The sequence below is a fragment of the Saccoglossus kowalevskii genome, chromosome 14, assembly GCF_978046115.1.
Source record: "Saccoglossus kowalevskii chromosome 14, keSacKowa6.1, whole genome shotgun sequence".
Taxonomy (NCBI): domain Eukaryota; kingdom Metazoa; phylum Hemichordata; class Enteropneusta; family Harrimaniidae; genus Saccoglossus; species Saccoglossus kowalevskii.
This window is the reverse complement of record NC_140654.1, coordinates 21,370,064-21,376,082: the sequence shown is the minus strand read 5'-3', so window position 1 is coordinate 21,376,082 and position 6,019 is coordinate 21,370,064.

Below are 6,019 nucleotides of genomic sequence, written 5' to 3'. Positions count from 1 at the left end.
TTGAATAATATTTTTCCAAGACATGTTATTTTTATAGAGTTTGTGAACTGATAACTCTTGATCTTTGTTTGACGATTCTTTCTTGACCAATTGGCAAGGAATGCTGCTGTTTGTGATGCATGGATAGGTGACATAATCATAGATATCAAGTAGAGGGTGCGCAACGACCTAAGATTGTGCCAATCCACTATACTATACACTATAACCAGCAACCATATTATCCGTACCATTGTCTACAAGATCAATGACCATAACTGTAAACAGATATCTCCACGTGTGTGAACATGTGTAGTTGAAGCATCATTTGTGAAATGGCAACCTATAGCAAATTGAGTTCCGATGTAGAAATGGTAATTTAATTACACCATGCCAAAGTTATAAAGCACTAAATCAGACTACCAGCAACATTCAAAATGGAATAGATATAGTTTTTACCATCTACAAGGGTAGTGTACGTCTGAAGCATTTGATAAATATATAAATTTGCATTCTTGAGTAAGTTCATCAAAATGGAAAAGATGCCTATATGCTGAAATATTTGCATTTAAATAATTCATTATGTAATCGTTTTCCAATTTTATTTCTTGTCATGTTGGATATGCTTGTAATGTCTGAATTTTATATTTTCCAAATTGTAGATCCGAATTTCAAAATTTTGCCTTTAATTTTGTTTGTTTGTTTGTTTGTTTTGAGTATGTTGCTAACTTTCTGGTAATTTTTGGTAGTTGTTTTCCCATTCATTAAAAGTAAATGTCTTGCAATATAGCTCTGATTACATTGTGATTTGTTGGTGTCGTATCATTACCCTGTTAGGGCATAATACATTGGAATGTTTCGGATTTGTCCTTTTTCATGTAGTTCAGTTTCATTTTTAGTGATATCCTGGTTAGTTGTGGCACTTTGTCATGATGTAATCTTGCCCAGTATGACTATACGTTAATGATTATAATAATAACGCAGGTAACATTGCACTCAAAAATGAATAAACAACTAGAAAAAATAATCAAAATGACTAACAAACTATATAAAATTGCAATCTATGATTAAATATAGTTTAAATATCCATATCTGTGTTTAAAACTATTAATTTTATCTGATTGCCTAGTCTCCTCTTCTAAACTATTCTATACACGTGCACGTGCAATGGACAAGCTGTTTTTTTTAAAAACTACCCTTTGTGCTCCTAGTCTTGCTTTGATATGAAGATTGTTGGCAGCTTCTGATCTGGTGTTAATTATATTCATATTTCTAGTATATGTGAACGTTTCTCTCATACATGGAGATGCTAAATTGTTAAGGTAGAAGCCTAGTCATAATTTTTGACAAAATTGGTCATAAATCGCGTGACAATGTTCATTAGTTTATTATGTACAATCATGAAGCTAATGTCTCATGATACAATGAAATAGCATTATTTTGTGTGTTACAGTTATGTTTTTTAAGAAACGTGTCCTAATATTTCTTGAAAGTTGCTATTTTTAGATCAATTCCACAGAACACAATGTTAAAGAAAAATTGCATTTTTTGACACTTTCTAAAACCCAGATTTTTTTAAATAACAAAAAGTACTCCATCATTAACAATATATGATTTTTTCAGGCTATATTTTGAGATATTGCATAATATCTCTGCCATAGGAACCTGTGGTAAATAGTTATGGTTATAATAGTGTCAAAATGGCGACTTTCCACTAAAATACAACAATCAATTTCTCATAAAACAGGCTGGTGACTCCCAACTTTTTAGGTCAATATCCTTATATTACCTTGGAGTACAATTTATTGCAAAATGAATAAATTCAGTTTTCTTTTTTTAATTTATGCGTAGGCTTCTACCTTCCGTGACTTGAAAACTAGAGTTGCTATGCGAAAATGGTCAAGATTATGCAATGGTAACCGAAATAGTTTTGACATAACTGGTGACAAGCCCCAAACTGTGCAATATGAAAATAGGGAAAAATAAGAGTTGTGATATGTAATTCTGGTAAGAATTGGCAAATATGTATTAATGCGCCAAAATAGTGCTATATTTGCTCAAACTTTCTCAATGTGGTCCTTCCAACATTTGTGTTCTCAATAACACCAAGCAAATGTTCAGTCATTGAGATCAAAAGGAGATAAATTCCTAAACTTAATCAACATAGATTTAGTTGTGTCGGTGTTGATAACCATTTAACCACACTACGGCCACCCATATATCATGTCGATACAGTTTTGGCTGATGTATGGACTGTGAAATCTGCCATATACATATCAATATCTGTAGCAGGTCATTAATAAATATATTAGATAATAAAGAACCTAGAATAAACGCCGAAGGTCTATTTTCAGGATGGACGCTCTTGAAATTGACAAATTGGTATCTATCCGTTAAGTATGATGTGAGAAAAGTAATAGCTTTGACATCACATTGATATAATGATGATTTATTGAGTAAAACTATGTGGTCTACAAGATCAAACGCTTTACGTCGGTCTATTAGCCTTGAATAAGGGCGTAACCTTTGCCAGTTTCCAGGAATTTGGGAAAACTCCACTTTAAATGCATAAATTACAGATCTTAGTCAGGGATTGACCAACACTTGTAGCAGGAAGCTTCAGCAACCGAGCACTAATACCATCAGCTAATACCCATCATTTGGTGTAGTTTTAATTCACCATTGCAGGAATGCATTTACAAGAATATTGCATATATCCATTATAATGTGACACACATAATTATAATATATAATATTTATTAGAAACAGAGGATTTATGTTATTAGTCTAGCATGTATGATCACCATGATATTTGATGATCAACCATTAACTACGCGAAATTCTATCATTTAACTTAGGTTGGGCAATGGCCGGCCATCGTAGATTGTGTGTGGTTCTATATATCATACCTTATTGACGCATCTTCCATGACGCTCTGGCTTCAGCAGTTTGATCTCCGCTTCTCCTGTCCGGACACGATTATGTTAAAGATTCAACAACTCAACAGATGTTGACGTGTGTGATGTTGAGCTGCTTATGCATTTATTTGTTCAGCAGTAGATACTCAGATATACACCAATACGCATTGACAGTTCAGCTTGACAATGTATCTTGTGACATCCAATTTAGATTGTACATTGTCTCGATTATGTGAAGTCAACATGCAATTATATATGTTGCATATATGGCATGATATACACTATAAATCACATCTGTTTTGTTTTACTTTGGGATAATATACCTAATTAGGTTAGGGTCTAAATCCGTTCATATTATTACTATATCCGATTGTATAAATTAAATAACCTGTTTTATCTCAAGAATCACTCAACAGATTTAAGAATGAGAGTCGTGTTCATATAATAATATTTGATTAACATTCACTCCTTGTAATTTTGAATACTTCTTCATAGTGCACAATGTTTAATGTCCTATCTCATGCAAAAATGAATCCAAATCATAGAAAATGATCAAAATGTCTTGATGATGGTTAATTTCTATGTTTATATTGTGTGAATCGCAGTTCAGTGTGTACGTATAACGTTTTACAGAATATCGATTCTTATTTAGTCTTTTTACTTCCAATTAAAATTGCATTTATATGTGTAAGGCAATACATAGACATAGGTTATGCAAATTAGCATTTTCTGCCTTTCACTAATTCAAAACAATATAAATTAGTTCAATGTGCACACAGAATGTTTATTCATATAAGCTAACATCTAACTGTTGATGACGAATAACAATTCTGAGCGTTGATTTTGATAGACAATGAAAAAAAAACATTTAATTAGTCAAGGTTAGATTTGTGATAACAAAAGACGCTCACTGGTCAAGACTAGATGGCGATCTCCCGTGCAACATTGCTCGCAATTTGAGACACGTGTATATAATAACATTGTATATTTCAACAATGTTCAACTTTGGCAGGAATGTGTCGATATCTGAATTGTTTTGTATGCCATAGACTGAAATGCATTATATGTGTTGTTTTAAAATGTACCTCTCAATGTAGAGAAGTATTGCAAAGTCGGCATAATGTTTAGTGAGAAATATTAATGACGAGCTTGTTGCTTAGAGTGATCAAGGAAAACATACTGTTAACTTATGTTATCCTTATCGTTTCCAAAGAAACCACAAATTAAACAAAATGTTGATTAATTAATCGTAAAACAAATATCTATTGACTAGAGTTGCCTTGACAATATGCATTTCTTGTACATTGTTCTTTTATACTTGAATGCGATCAGTGGGTTGAGAAAGTTCAGACCAAGCATGAAAAGAAAATTACTAATAAACTGAAGGACCTAACACTGCCGGTGATATAAAAGCTTCCTGTTCTCTTAGAGAAGTATTCATCCTGTCAAAACAAGACTTCTAATTGTTTTTCAAATGAATTTTTAGATCGACGATATAAGACTGTCGGATTTCTTTAGAACTAATCCTAGGGAGCCAAGTTCGGTTCGGCGCTGAGCACTGTTAAATGCCGAGACCCGTCAAAAGGTACTATTTCTGAAATAAGTCCAGTAATACCCGCGAGTTTCAATCTAGTAAATCTTTCTTTTAGTTGGGTGTAAGGTAAGTATGGCTTTACTATATAAAATGTCAAAACTCACTGAGCACGTGATTGCGAGATCTCGCGTATGGCGTCGCGGGTCGAACATCTGCCGTGAAAATCGAAAGTTTTGATTTTTGAATTTAAATTTAAATTTTTATAGCTCAATGCCAAAATGCTGATTTTTCAGAGGGGTTATAGCGCTGTATTTTGTCAACACATTATTAAACTTGGGTCTATTTTTATATTGCAAAAAGTATAGGCACAATCACAAACTGACGTCAACACACCTGTCCTCAAATTTGCGCCCTCTAGAGACGAATTATGTTCAGCGTGTTGTTCTCAAGTCGTTTGATAATTTACTGGATTCTCCATGATACCACATTTTATCGGAGTTGTATTTTTTGAATTACATTTGAAGTATATGGTTTATATATAGTAGGACATATCCAGAAATTAAACTAAATACCCTATCGATATCATGAGGTACTGTTTTAATAGCGTGGCTGAGAAAGTTATTCTGGGGTGATTCTGATATAAATCGTATGTTTCACTAGAAATTATGGAATTCAACCTATTATAAGCGGGCAGACAGTGTTGCTCTATTATTGTATCGATGCAAAAGTGCAATGACAACAAAGGTTTACTGACCTTTTTACACGTATGACCTGTTTGCGCTCGTTTACGTTGGGTCATGACCTACATGTTTATAGCGCCTATATAGAATTCGTTCCTTTGTATGTGTTTGAACAAAGTTCAAAATCACGATTACGATTGGTATGAAGCATGTGTCCGCGACCTCACACATTTCACCTTTGACATTGCATGTGTATGTGTGTTAATATACGATAACTCATAAATATACTTCATACATATAATTATTTTTCTTAATTTCACGGATTACATGCAATTTTACAATTATTTATTTTACCACCGTATAAAGGCACCCACAGATAAGATGTGACACTCAATGTAACTTACGAAATGGAGCATGTGAACAATTTCAAATATGATTCGAGTGATTTAAAGGCTTTTATTTTTAAAACGAAAAAAGCAAACTCCCGAATACATTGACTTATATCACCAATCGCAAACCAATTTTGAAAATCCAAAGAATGCTCTGTACGAATAATAATATTAATCCCATGTTCTTGAGATAAATGTTACAGCATGTCCAAATGTAAACATTTGGTAAATATTTATATATATATATTCATTTGGGAGATAATACATTAAAACATTGGTGTGACACAAAGTTGCTCCAATGCAAAATCAGTTGAACGTGCACATTGTGGTGTTCAACTTTGTCCATGCCGAGCCTTATTTCCCAATTACCACAAATGCCTAATTTTTAAATTCTTGGATTGTTAACAGACAAAATAGCTGAGAATCTAAGGTGGTTCAAGTTCAAATTTCAACTTCGGATAAATGTCTTTACATCATTGGAAACGGCATTGCTTACATCATTATTTGGGAAAAAAAGAAAAC